This window comes from Chrysemys picta, chromosome 9 (assembly GCF_011386835.1).
Source record: "Chrysemys picta bellii isolate R12L10 chromosome 9, ASM1138683v2, whole genome shotgun sequence".
Taxonomy (NCBI): domain Eukaryota; kingdom Metazoa; phylum Chordata; order Testudines; family Emydidae; genus Chrysemys; species Chrysemys picta.
The window spans coordinates 72,856,110-72,871,375 of record NC_088799.1 but is presented as its reverse complement, the minus strand read 5'-3'; the positions used below and the strand labels follow the sequence as shown (position 1 = coordinate 72,871,375).

At 41.2% G+C, this 15,266-nt stretch overlaps 1 long non-coding RNA gene across 1 annotated transcript; it reads right to left on the bottom strand.

Moving 5' to 3' along the window:
* Positions 1 to 883: 883 nt before the first annotated feature.
* On the bottom strand, positions 884 to 14,724 carry LOC135973415 (uncharacterized). The gene is made up of 3 exons (XR_010590245.1): positions 13,786 to 14,724; positions 5,918 to 6,070; positions 884 to 5,051 (listed from the first exon to the last, which is right to left on the bottom strand). It is a non-coding gene; the product is annotated as an uncharacterized LOC135973415 (long non-coding RNA).
* Between the last annotated feature and the right edge of the window lie 542 nt (positions 14,725 to 15,266).

Genomic DNA, 15,266 nt, shown 5'->3' with positions numbered 1-15,266 from the left:
GTCTAAATGGAATGTTTGAAGAATATCAAAAACTTTAAAAATATTTTCTTCCAAAATGGGAAATTTATCAAAACAACCTTTTCCTATTTGTTTTGATAAATGGACATTTCCAATGGGGGAGCAGGGAAGACTATTGTTGAAAAATTCCTGTCCTGCTCTAGGTTTTACCTGCTCTGTATTCCTTCCATCATTACACCACAGACTGAATCCTTCTAGCCTTGGAGGACTGGATGAGACTCCTTCTGCAAGTTCCCCAAGCTGTTCCTTAATTTCAGTCAATTTTTAGATAAAGAATAAATTCTGTATTTAGACAATATCAAATCAGTATTTTGGAATATATTACTTCTGTTGCATAAACAGTTGCTTTGAGAATAGAGCCCAAAAATGATTCTAGCAACAACCTCAGTCTTTGGTTAGTGTAGAAAAACTCACACCTTTAACTATTATGATGGTATAAATTTAGAACACTGCCATTTAAAAGCCTGAAACTATTACAACTAAAGAAGAATTCTGTTATTTATTTGCAGTTAATGTTTTGCTTCACACTTTATTGCACACTAACTGTCTTCCCACCATATCCATTAAGCCTGTTGTGAGCCATAGACAAAATACCAATTTTTGTCAGTGGGGGGATAACAATCTGAAATTTTACATTGATTGGACTGCTTCATATCCTGTGCGGTCATTCATTCTTAACAGTGCTTCTTAGAGTACCAACTAGCAATAATTACTTTATACTAATAAAGTTTCTAATGGCAACCCACATTAGGAAAGTATCCAAATTATCCAGGTCCAATAGCTGGAAATTTGTTCAAACGCATTAACCATTTAAATCTTCAAAACAGGTTAAAAACTGAATGAAGAGAGTGCTGTGATTCTTCTCTATCTTTCATAGTTACACTGTAGTATTACAAATGTTCTGAGTTTTCTAACACATCTGGAGGGAGCATAGAGCATTAGGGTTCTAATTTAGTCATGTTGCAAATTATGGAGCATGATTTGTTCAACAAATTGCACACAATTCATCTAATTGCTAAATTATTTAATCCTCATTTTCTTATTGACAGTTTGCATTCTTCACTTGCTATTTTTTGCAGGATATCAAAAGAAAACTATGCAAAAGCAGAAAGTGAACTTGGAGGGTAGGAATTCAGGTTTTGGTGGGGGTGGTGGTGCTTGAGAACATAAATGGCAATATATACCAAGCATATACAAAAGATATAAGCAATCATAATTTCCTTGTATTGTAATATAAATCATATGACAGGAAGTTACAGAAACATGACAAATCTCAGGTTAGCAAGAAAGATTAATGTTTACATTTCTTAAATACAAACTGTGCACCATCCCCCTTCCCCTCAATAAAAATTTGCAGTCAAAGCTGAGGCCTACCTGCTGATCACAGTCATTTTATGGGCCCATCCCAGGCTCTGCAGCTGTGGCTCATTTCAAAGTTCCACCCCACACACCTCAACTAAATTAGTGTGTAAATCGGACTAATAAAATATTTCATCAGGTTAGATGAATTCAATAAGTCCTGGGGGCTATTGTAGGGATGTTCTGGCTCTATCTGACCAGACTCCAGCTCTAGTGGTTGTGGCATGTCACCATGACTCAGTGGGCCAGAGCTGAGAATAACAGATTCATGACTAACTGGTGAGATAGGGCGGACTCACCCTGAAACAGGTGGTTATTCTTCCATAAGGTATACCATCATGCCAGTAACAAAAGTAAACTTCTGTCTCATCATACTGGTTAACAAGTAGTCAGAAATACAGTCTCCTTAAGCATTCCAGTGCTCATTTCACCACCCAGACAATAGCCTTTATGATGAGTGGTTATTTAAAATCAATTTAATCAAACAAAGGGTTCTTCTAATCCCAAGAGATCAGCCACACAGCCAGGTCAGCATATAACTCAGATCTTACTAAAGGATTGGCAACAGTGTTATTGGGTATCTAATATCTAAAGGTTTATTTATAAGAAAAAGAAAGGAGAGAGAGTTAAAATGGTTAAGTAAAATCAAATGCACATAATTGCAGAGTTCTTATACCAGGTTTGAAGCAGTGATAGGATAAACTGCTGGCTTGCGTGTCTCTCATTGGAATGTCCTCAGTCCATTGGTTGGAATGCTCCTTTTAGTTTAAGTCCATAGCCCAAAGATCAGAGCAGGAAAGAGGCAAAATGGAGATGCTTCCATGGCCCTTTATACCTTCTCGCATGTGGAGGGAACACTCTGTCTTAGTTTGTGGGAAATTACAGGCACACAATGGAGTCTAGGGTCACATGAGCTGGCCACATGCCCTTGCATAATTTGACGATTCACAGGAGCAGCCATTAGCTATTCTCTGGCTAAAGCATTCACAGGAAGGCTCACTGGCTGGGGACAAGCTTTTACTATGGCCCGTTGCGAGTTAAGTATTCATCGACTGGGTCATCAACTTGACTAGTCCATTCACAATATGTTGTCTTGTTTCAATGTTGATTTTACCTGGTGGGTATTACTAAGGAATACTGCACATATGTAGGATGCTAGTACATAGTCAATACTTATAACTTCAGTTACACAATTTATACATGTATAAACAGGATAATCATATTATGAAATAACTTTTCCATTGACTTCTTACATGACAATTTGTATAAGATTTGTTACAATTGACTAAAAGAGGCAATATTCTTGATATAAATAGCCATATGTCAATCATACAGCATGGAACAGAGGAGATAAAATTAATCTTTTGTCACTGGCCATTTATGACCTCCTGCAGTCACGAATGAATTAAGGCATATGCACTATATACCCATTCCTTAAGATGCTGCTCTTGGAATCACACAAGGTCAGAATCGGTTGCTGTGGTCAGAGCCTGCATCAATAGCTTTAAGAGGTCTATCCCATTCACTTTAATGCGGAAACCTGCTACTGCATAGGGGTGCAGCCATATGGGGATGGCACGTAGGGTGTACCTAGAGCTCCAAATTACTTTAATTTGGCCTCCCCCACAGTTTAAGGGTCACATGTTCCTATTCTGACAGGGCATAATTCCTGGGTAGAAATCCTGATTGAATGGTCCAGCCACTGAGACTAATGGAACCTGCTAGACTTCAGAGGGCTCTGAGGTAATGTACTGTTTTGCTAACAGACTACAATAGATCAATGGTCTGGTGGGCTATTACAATAGTCTTTTGTCCACAACCATTGAAATATACCTTTTTCCACAGTTCTGTTAGGGATTGGGTGAAAGCTAGCTGGCAGATGCTCAGTCTAGACAAACTGGAGATAAAGCTGATAGACTGGAGGAAGCAACCAGAAGAGCTGGCAAAAATTACAATGGCATCTTTGACAGATGGAGCAAAACAGCCATTAGCAACACAAGTACACAATCTGAGGAGAGGGGTGCCAGGCCTAGAACTGCTGAGGTAACAACTATGACTCAAATTGTTCTTTTCAATCTGTATTTTTGAGATGGTGGCTATTGCATGGGATGCAGACTTCACTACAATTGTCATGTCCAAGAGAGAGACTGCTCCAAGTGGGCCTAAAGTCCTGAGGCTTTTTGGAAACTAAAGACTATGCCAGCACACTTTTTGAGTCGGGCATCACAGTCAGGGCACTGAGCTGAACACTGGCTATCTGTAAATTTCCAGCTAGATTTAAAATGGCTGGTGTTAGCCTATGAAGGTCTAATGGTTTAGATCTGGGTTACCTAAAAGAACTTCCTCTCTCCCCCTGCAGTATTGGCACAGTTGAGATCAGTGGAGAGCTCTAGTTGGAGCTCTTTATAACAGAATGAGAGGGAGCTGGATTCCAGAATCTGGAATTTGTGCCCCACCATATTGGTTGGCCAGAACCTGAATTTGTTACCCTTTGGGATAAGCTACAAATGCCAAGTCTTTGTGCTTTGTAAGGAATTAATTCATCTTTATTCATTACTCTTATTCACCTGTGGCCAATGGCTAGCTACAGTTATATGGAAAGGAGGGCAGTTTATACAATGGCTGAACAACACCGTACCATATGAATTTTAAACGTTTGGAAGGGCTCCCTAGAGATTTATGATGGGTGACTGTAGATGAAGTATAGATCAAAATAAATATAAAATGCATGGCTTTTTCCTTGCAGAGGAGACAGCCTGGCCCTATGAAAATAACTTTTCAGTGACACCTTGCAGTACCTGAAATACCAATGGTATCCTATTTCTAGCACAATGGTACATATTGGCATTGGGTCAGCCTACAATTTGTGTGTGTGTTAAAGAATGGGATTGTGAACGTGCCTTTAACACTGGATACACACATTTTTATAAGTCATAATGAAATCTGAGAAGGAAAAGTATTGACTAGTTCAACTACTCCATATCCTGAGAGTCATTCACTTCCTCTCTTCTCAAAATAAGCTTCTCTTTACACCTATCACACATTCTTCATTTTGCTTGGACACAATCTAAACTCACTATCCTTTTTTATTATCCAATAAACCAACAGCATCTCTATGCATTCAGCCATTGCAATGCCCTCTGCACCATTTGAGAACATTCTGGTCTCCACTTAAGTATTCCTCCAAAGTTAACACAATAAATCTAGTTGACTATGTCTTGAGCAATTGGTCTTCCCTGCAGTTGCTTTTGCTAATAGGACTGAGATGTTTCAAAGATTGCATATTTATAATCTCAAACTCATCACCACTTTAACTTTATAACATTATGTAGACCACAAGATGAGCAAACACCAGGAGTCAAGATTAATAGAAACTGAAAATAATTACACTTTTCATCTGAAGATCTCTGTAGTTCACAAACATTAAAGATCCAGAGCATTAAAGTTGCTTCAAGAGCGCAGACCCCAGGACACCTGTGGAATTGCAGCAAAGTCCTTAAGGTTCTGCAAAGCCACGGAAGGGAGGGAGAGAAGAACAGTTTAAGGGATTTGGAGCCTCATTTTGGTTAATCTTCATATTCTATGTGAGGTAAGCATTATAGCATGGAAGAGTATGATTGAGGCAGAGAAATTATGGGACTTACCCAGGATGAAGGCTTGGAAATCTGGAGATCCTATGCAAAAAAAGAGACTGATATGTTGCATTATTATCCCGTAAAATCAACTGTTCCCCCAATAAGGACAGAGCATAGATTACAGTGGAAGTCCTGATCGGAAGCAGGAGGGGCAGGGCAAGAAGAGGAAAAGGAAGGGAAGGTGGGGTTCCCCTGAAGCAAAAACATTTATAATAAATTCTCAAGTCATTTCTTAATAAGATCTCTTATCAATTTTGCATACCATGTTTTATAAGCCAGATTGTTTGCAGAAGAAATTCAATTTAATAATGGATGTACCACAGCAGCTATCTTGCACTTACAAAAAAAGTTAATTGTTAAGTTACTAAGTTAACTAAGGCTAAGTTCTGCTATAACTGAATTCAGTGACAACTTCCTACAACATGCAGCCTTAATGAATGTATCTTTAAGGAAGACATCGAACAGCCCCTTTGTTATTTTAAACTTTCTTCTTGAGCATGTTTTCATGGCACACACCCAGCACCTTTGGCTCTTGAAATTTTCTCCACGATGATTCCTCTTTTGGACTACCATACAAAGGTCATTTATTTGGCCTGAGGCTCTTGACACTTCCTGTTCAATGCACCATATGAATCACTTGAGCAGAACTATCTGGAAAAAATATTGTGATTCTCTAAAACACTTCTAGAACTTTGCAGTGTTTTGTCCCACTTGAATCTTTATGATTGTTTTAAACATCTTTTTAAAAATCCCTGCTGCAGTTTGGACTTTATTCATCATTGACAACATTTTTTCCAGGTTACTATCCTTCCCTGGAAATTGAGAGAAGCCATACAGAACTTATCTTTCCTCTCCCAATAGTTAGTAATTCACTCTATTATATTTAGGCAATCAGAAATTCTCACCTCTGTAAAAGGTGGTGACTATCACATCTACACCCAGTTTCTTCATGCATGTTACTATTCAGCATATTCTTTTACATGATCAGAATGATGTAGTTTCAGCTCAGTTGCTCCCATAAAAACCAATAGTTACAAAGGCTAAAACCACATACAGCTCTGAAAAAAAAATGCAGTTTTAAAGTTGGAATTGAATTAATGCATATTATCCTACTGACAAATCATTTCATTGAGGCTAGGTAAATATGTAACATGTATATTTTAGCAGGCATGCAATTTAACAAGCAACTATTGCCATTACAAATGACTAATGACCCTAGCAGCAACCCCAATGCAAGAAGGAAGGGGACTCACTGGTATCTGGTCACACATTTCAGCTGCTCTGACTAGTTCAGTGTACTAAACTCACCAATATTATAACTTGTAACTAAAAGGTGTCATGTAAGATATCAATAGAAATCTAATAGCATACTGATCATTAATATTATTTCATGGTGTATGTATAGAGGACAAATTCAAAATTATACATATGGGAAATTATGTTCTTAAAGTGTCTTTTCCAGGTAGGGCTGAATTTATCCCACCCCAGACAAAGAAATGTGGTTCTGCCATCTTGGAGGCACTGCCAAAGTACATTAAGACAATGGGAATGAAGTTTACATAAAAGGTAAACAGCAGGACCGTCAAGGCAACAATGACAGCATCAACAGCAGGAGGAGATGATGCAGGAAATAGATTGATATGCATTTTGGCAAACACCAGCAGGGGGGGGGGGGGGAGAAAACAGTATGAAATTTCCTTCACCAGAAGACTTCATGTCACCTTCCTCACAAGACTGAATTAAACTTTACTGGGGGAGGAGTGATAATCTTCAGAAGAATCCATTTCAGAGCATCGCTGGACTATAACAAAAGAAGATCAAAAAACCTCAAGTTCTCTTTCAACGAAGATAAAGGAGCCAAGCACACGGGACTTTGTGGAAGATCCTGGCCAGACGGGTCATCAGCCATTGAGCTGGATGGTAATATGATAAGAATCTTATCCTGAACCCAGACTGTCGTTTTGTTAAGTTTTAGGCTCTAGGAAGTGTTTTTCACATATTTGCTTGTAACCATTTCTTACTTTATCCTTGATACTTGAACTCCCTTAAAATCATACCTTTTGCTAATAAACTTGTTCTACTTTTAATCTAAACCAAACCAGTGCTCGGTTTGAGTTAGAGCAATAAGCTGTGCATTTTGTTTGTACCTCTAAAGAGAGGATCTGTATTATTCTTCTCAATGGTCCAAGAAAGGGCTGGCCATTGCAAAGCACAGAGTTTTCAGAAAATTCAGTTCCAGGGAGGAGTTGGGGTCAACTTGCCAGATGTAACCAAAGCTGGTGTATACCCGATTAGGGCTCTAGTGTAACAAGCTGGAAAAAGGCTAATGTAGTGCCCATATTTTAAAAAGGGAAGAAGGAGGATCTGGGGAACTATAGGCCAGTCAGCCTCACCTCAGTCCTTGGAAAAATCATGGACCAGGTCCTCAAGGAATCAATTTTGATGCACTTAGAGGAGAGGAAAGTGATCACAACAGTCAGCAAGGATTCACCAAGGGCAAGTCATGCCTGACTAACCTAATTGACTTCTATGATGAGATAACTGGCTCTGTGGATGAGGGGAAAGCAGTGGACGTGTTATTCCTTGACTTTAGCAAAGCTTTTCACAGTCTCCCACAGTATTCATGTTAGCAAGTTAAAGAAGTATGGACTGGATGAATGGACTATAAGGTGGATAGAAATCTGGCTAGATCATCAGGCTCAGACAGTGATCAATGGCTCCATCTCTAGTTGGTAGCCAGTATCAAGTGGAGTGCCCAAAGAGTCAGTCCTGGGGCTGGTTTTGTTCAATATCTTCATTAATGATCTGGAAGATGGCATGGATTGCCCCCTCAGCAAGTTTGCAGATGACACTGGGAGGAGTGGTAGATACGCTGGAGGGTAGGGATAGGATACATTGGGACCTAGACAAATTAGAGGATTGGGCCAACATAAATCTGATGAGGTTCAACAAGGACAAAGTGCAGAATCTTGCACTTAGGACGGAAGAATCCCATGCACTGCTACAGATTGGGGACCAAGTGGCTAGGCAGCAGTTCTGCAGAAAAGGACCTAGGGGTTACAGCGAATGAGAAGCTGGATATGAGTTGACAGTGTGCCCTTGTTGCCAGGAGGTCTAACATCAGTTTGGGCTGTATAAGTAGGAGCATTGCGAGCAGATCGAGGGACGTGATCATTCCCCTCTAGTCAGCATTGGTGAGGCCTCATCTGGAGTACTATGTCCAGTTTTGGGCCCCACACTACAAGAAGGATGTGGAAAAATTGGAAAGAGTCCAGCAGAGGGCAACAAAAATTATTAGGGGGCTGGAGCACATTACTTATGAGGAGAGGCTGAGGGAACTGGGATTATTTAGTCTGCAGAAGGGAAGAATGAGCGGGGAATTGATAGCTGCTTTCAACTACCTGAAAGAGGGTTCCAAAGAGGATGGATCTAGACTGTTCTCAGTGGTGGCAGATGACAGAACAAGGAGTCTCAAGTTGCAGTGAGGGAGGTTTAGGTTGGCTATTAGGAAAAACTATTTCACTAGGAGGGTGGTGAAGCACTGGAATGGGTTAGCTAGTGAGGTGGTGGGATCTCCTTCCTTCGAGGTTTTTAAGGTCAGGCTTGACAAAGCCCTGGCTGAAATGATTTAATTGGGGATGGGTCCTGATTGGAGCATGGGGTTGGACTGTCTGACCTCCTGAGGTCCTTCCAACCTTGATATTCTATGATTCTAAGCAGGCTACTGGAATCAGAGTTCCTGGTTCACAGCTGCTTAACACTGAAACTCAGCTCATGCTTGTTTGCTGGCTGCAAGCATCCAGGCTGTAAATCACAGCAGCAGAGTATTCATGGCACCCAGCAGTTACAGGGAAGGTGCTGACAATCCCACACCAGGTTGGACTGCATCCTAGAACATGACACTAACACACTGATTCCCCATCATTTCTGGATAAGGAAATCACATTTACACTTATACTAGCCAGCAGCCTCCTCAGACTCATCCCATGTAGCCAGATACCTCTTCCACATCTGGCTTTAGGGCTCTTTTGTATCAAATATGCACAAGACCATATTGGGGGTAATTCATAATCAAAACACCCCAGCAAGAGCTCTGAATCATTGTTCCTCTGATTGGCACAATCTTTGCCAGTGCACAGCGGTACAAAGTGGCTTCCTTTGTGTCTTCAGCCATTGGACTGTATGTGTGGGGTCAGAGTGAAGAAGAGGTAACTACTATCTTTTGAATTAGCTAGCAGTGCTAATCCCACACAATTCTGGTGCTCAGGGAGCACTGTGGTTGTCCCCAGCTACTAGCCTGGGGGAACAAAGTTGCTCTGCACCCTCCTCTGCCTCTTGCACACATCCAGGGGTTCAGGCAAAAGTGGCCCTTAATGATGAATTCAGTAACCATCTGGGTCAAATGAGTAGAACTCTTCCTGCCTCACATTCAATTGTGCAAATTAGAAATAGGGGAAAACTGCAAAACTGCTTCTTTTGATTTTTATCAGCATTAGCTGTGTTTACGTGCCTATTGGGTCTCCATTTTGCAAACTTTCATACAATTAGGTTTTATTATTCACAGATGCTCTTAACATGAATTTGAAATGGGCACTCTAATGCTTACAGGAGATAAATTCCAAATCCACGAGCTTTAGCACCAGTAGCCAGATAACATAAATCTTATCTCCAACCCAGTAAAAGACTCTCATGTGACCTAAATCACAACTGAACAATGTAGCTGGATTTGCTTTTTTTGGTACAGTGCCTTGTACAATGAGATCCTGATCTGATGAAGTGTTAATATACAACATATGTACATACAGTATAAATAGAATAATGAATTCTTGACTTGGAATGGCAACAAAAAAAATCATTAAAGTATTCATTGACGTTCTGAACAACAATTAAACTCAAGATCTCGACAATTCATGAAACAAATAAAGTGTGAGGTAGATTTGCTGTAGGTTCTTTGCTTGACTGTAATACACACTCAAACCTACAGTGGAGGCTAGGGCACTCCAAATTCCACTGGATCTGAAAAGCTGATGGAGTTCTAGTGGGAGTTACCACGCTCATAACTGGATGAGTGTGCAAGACACAGCGGCTGGGCCTTAATTTCATAATTAAGGCTGCAGGATGGGAGGCTTTGGAATGTAGACCACCAAAAGAGGGGAGGACCATTATCTAATTATCAGTGGCAAATTCCTGAAGCACCAGTACCAATAGGTGACCCATAGCTGGGGACCCAAAAGCACCGGCATTGAATTTAAGTTTAATATAGACTATGTAGTTACATTGCTTTAGTACTTTGAATTAAGAAGCACTGATTCTGCAGTGAGAACCATATAGGCACTTCCTTTTGCTCATGAGGAACACTGCTGACTTTGCTGTGGCACTATGCAGGCCAAGGAGGTCATCTGTTGTTCTCAGTAAAGGACTGTGTGACAAAGCTGTGTCCTTGTCTCTGTGGGCCCTGCGTTTCCTGACGGACAAGGAGACAAGGGTCTACTGAGCCATTTTCATCATAAGCCAGCGAGGGAGGTGAGGAGAAGCTATCCTCCCTTGCACAGTCTCTGTTGTCTCCCAGTCTCCGTGATTAATCAGGGGGGCAAAAGGGGGGAACCTGGGCCCACCTTCTATTCCGGGCTGGAGTAGTTCCCCACAGCAGCCCCCACTTCCTCAAGCTCCACTTCATCCTTACCTCAGGGCCTCCTTCCTTGTGCCTGATATGGTGTGTACAGCTCAGTCTCTCCAACAGCACAACTTCTCACAGCTCCTGAAATGCACGCCCACCTGACTAACTGGGAGGCTTTTAACTAGTTTCAGCCAGCCCCTGATTGGCTTCAGGTGTCCTAATCAACCTAGCATCCTTCCTGCCTTCTGGAAAGTTCTTAATTGGCCCCAGGTGTCTTAATTGACCTGGAGCCGCTGCCATTTTCTTATCCTGGTACCAGGGATTTGTTTAACCTGGGGCTATTATATCTATCTATCTCCCACTACTTTTCTATAGCCATCTGGCCTTGCCCCGTCAGAGCTGGGAATGCATTACAGCGAGGATTGTTTCTTCTATGGGTATACAGTGTCTAGCGCAATGGGGCTCTAAACTATGTGGGCCCTAAACGCTAGACTCTTCTGTAAGACAAATAATAAAACATTATGCTAAAAGGTGCTAATGGATTCCAAGACAATCACAGGTCTCATTACAGCTAATGGGTTGGCCAAACACCTTGTTTTAGGCTAAATCGAAGACTTAATCAAGTCCCTTAATATGTTAAAAAGGGCAGGGGTTGTGGGGCTACCTGTGTCCTAAGGCACTAAGCTACATGGCAGGTCAGAGCTAAGTTATGAGGTTTTTCCCTGATTGCAAATACAGAGGCTAAGATACTGGTTGCAGGCTGTATGTGTTGGAGGCAGAGAGAGATAGAGAAAGTTCTGAGTGTGACCCCAGGAGGAAGCAGAGGGACGGGCCCTATTGGACATAGACTTGGGACGTTCTAACATTAAGTCTACACTTAAAACACTGCATCGGTACAGCTGTAACGCTTTAATGGAGATGATGCTCCAATCATATGGGACAGCGTTCTCTCGTCATTTTAGTTAATCCACCTCCATGAGAGGCAGTAGCTAATGTCAGCAGGCAAAGCTCTCCCGCCAACATTGTGCTGTCTACATCAGCGCTTAGGTCAGTATAACTATGTGACACCAACGTATGCATTCCAAAGTAATTCTATAGTGTAAACCAGTGCTCAGTAAGGAACCTATCTGCTGTCCTTGGTTTCTATTTCGTTCAGAGAAACAACATTTTGTGTACATTTTTTTCTAAATAGGATTATACCAAGAACATATCTGAATCATTTCACAGATATCATCCTAATAGGATGGACTTTGCAAGGCCCTGGGATTTTGGCTAACTACTCAGGTAGTATGGGCAACAAAAGTAGCAATAACGTGTATACAGTCAGTATAGACCTTAAGAAATGTGTGTGTGTGTGTACACAAACACACACACACACCCCTCTACCTCGATATAACACTGTCCTCGGGAGCCAAAAAAAGCTTACCGCATTATAGGTGAAACCGTGTTATATTGAACTTGCTTTGATCCACTGGAGTGCGCAGTCCCACCCCCCCAGAGCACTGCTTTACCGCATTATATCCGAATTTGTGTTATATCGGGTCGCATTATATCAAGTTAGCGGTGTATATAACTACTATTTGAATAATATAAATGATAAAAAGGGTTATTGTGTACCTTCTCCAAATGCTATTCCTACTAGTAAAATTGTGAACATTTACTTTAAATTTCTGAAGACAACAAATTCTTAAAGTGACCAGTCAGATAGGGATTTTCAAAGTTTCTATTTTCATGTGTCAATGCTTATTTTTCTGGTATAGTTGGCTGACTAAGTTTGTTTTCTGAGTTTCCTTAATGAGATGCTGACTCATTATTGAAAACCTTTGAAAAACATATTTAGAGCTATTTCTGGGGCCAGCATATATCACATACTAATCTTCATTACTCATGCTTCATTTTAATTCATAAGGGCATTTGCATGAAGGCACAGACGCTCAGAATTTTCTGGCCCAAAATTATTAGCATTATACATTATAAACTTTCATGTAGAAATTCCTTCTCCAGCCACCTTCTTCATCCCACACCTGTTTAAAAATGCCTAAGGAAAAGCATGTCTATAAATGGCTTTTATGATAGCTGACATAGTTAGAAGATCCAAATGGAAATTGAATGGTGCACCTGCACCAACAAAATAGATACTTTATAAAAGTAAAATGACATTCATATCGTGTAAGTGTTTCTGGAAAGGAAAGCATTTGACTATAACAAACAAGAAGAGTCTACTCATTAAGACTGATTGACTTGGCTCAGCACAACTTTCTAACCTTCTAAACCCCACATAGATCCTAACTGTGCATAGGAATCTTCTGATTCACCCCAGACATGTTAACTGGCCCCACTCTTATTCATTAACTCTTATTCTAAACTCTTGCATAGTTGTCAGCATTTCATGTTACTTGCTCCACAGGATTATGTTCTTGTTCATGAAAAACTGTCTATAGCTAATAGTTGGGGAGACACACTCTCTATATAGATATGAACAATCACAGATGCCATTTTTCAATCCACAATTTGCCTGCATAAAGCAAATCCAATCCAGGATTAATCATATGTAACCAGTTAATCACAGGTTCCGTTCTCCACCCAGCAGAAATGGCCCACATAGGAGAGTGGAAACTCCATGACTTTCAAGTTAACTCAGAGTTTCCTGTGAATAGTCCTAGTAACGAGAGGCAAAGTTTGTCCCCCCAATGCCAATTGTGGAATTCCATTCCACTCTTCAAACCCCTTGAGCCCTCAAGATCCACCGTCTGCTAGAGACATGCAGCACCCACACAGAGATTTTCATTTTCTAGTAAATTACTTGGCTTGGCCTACAGGTTTCAGGGGAGGGGAGAGAATCTGGCAGAGCTTGGTCTGCTCCTCCTGACCCACTCACAGAGCTTGCTCCCAGCTGAAGACTTGTGATGGATCAATGGTCCTCCCAATACAACTCTGAATAAGTGATCAGAGGCAGTGGGAAAGTCTTGAGAAGACAGACACAAGGCCAACAGAGAATAGAAGTTCAAAAAGTAGAGTATAGTGGGAAGGTGAAACTTCTCCCATCTGTATTCACAGTGCATGAGCCACAGATGCAGGATCCCCTCGACTTGAGAAAGCAGAGATGAGCATAAGGACATAAGACTGTCAAGTGTCAATATTAAAGAGTGGACTCACCAACGGCAGGAATGGCATAGCCGGCTCTCCTCATTTAGTGCCCCCTGCTGGCAGCTGCTCAGGACCTGCAGAGGTCTTCTTCTTAGAATCATAGCAATGTAAGGCTGAAAGGGACCTTGATATCATATTTAGTCAAGCCTCCTGAGCTGAGGCAGAACCAAGTATACCTAGGCCATGACTCATCTGGTGACTCAGCCCTCCAACTAGGTCACATATAGTTTCACCCTTTCCATGGTAACACAATTCCACCAAAAATAGTCCAGTGTCTTATTGTTAGGTTTTCAGACCCCCACTTCTATGCCCCATGGTCCTTAAGCCCTCCTATTTCAGGGCTTTCAAAAAGTCCTTATCGTCTTATATTAAGGACCTTCATACCAGTGGCTAGTTGGGGAACCCCAGCCCTCTCTTTCCTGTGGGTTCCAGCCGAGGGACCCTGCAGTGATCAGGCCAGGTTTGTCTATTTAGACTTGGCCCCTACTACCTCCCTGGGCTTCTTCCTAATTCAGTTTATCAGCTGGCCTTTTCTAAAGTACCATTTGGGGCCCACTGTGTTCCTCTCAAACTCCTTTCATGGCCCAAGCTCACAGGGCTCCCTGCAGTCCTCCAACAAATCCTAACTGAAAATATAAACATATACAAACTTCAACTTTCTTTAGGCTTGACCTTTTGTCCCTCTTAACTTTCCCCTGTGCTCTGTTCCCTTTTGAAAACCTCCCTGAAGGTCTGGGTCCTGCCCCTTTTGTCAGGACTCACTTCTGGAGCTTGCTCTGCCCCAGTAGCTTCTTGATCTCTCTCCTGACCTCTTCCTAGAATTGTCTACTTGGAAGAGTGTCCTAAGACCAACTCTTTCCCTACACTTCTCTTTTAACCTACTACTCTTTCTATTGCCAAGAGAGTAACTACATAGTTATTTCCATCTCTGTCCTACAGCCCCTTTCTACTCTGTTCTTCCTCTCTTAATAACAGCCACCAGCTCCTCCCTTATATGTGACTCATCTTTAATTAGGCCTGGCCCACCTAGCAACCAGGAGCACTAATTAAGCCTTCACATTCCCATTAACGCTTTCAGTGTTAGTGTTGAGGTTACACACCATCCATGGTCAATTAAAAAAAAAAAAACAATAACTAAGGTACTTTGTGATTCACTTTTGTAAAAGACTCTCTATAAATGCTAAATCAGCATGATTGTGATAATGCAAAACAAGCAAAATCAAGCCAAATAGGCTGAAGTCAATTAAGATGTGCAAATCTACACCAGCAGAGAATTTGACCTTTGGTTCTAAGAAGAATGATTTTCAAGCTCATTAGCCACCTCACTACCTCTTTCTTAATGTGCCAGGTACTTCAAGCAAAACACACAGAGTTTTGTCTAATTACCAGGCACATCATTATATTCTAATACAAGGTTGATACATGTGATGGATCTTCAGGGACAGAAATGGAAAACCAGCAGTGAAGCAGTTAAAGTCAGACATTTTGAT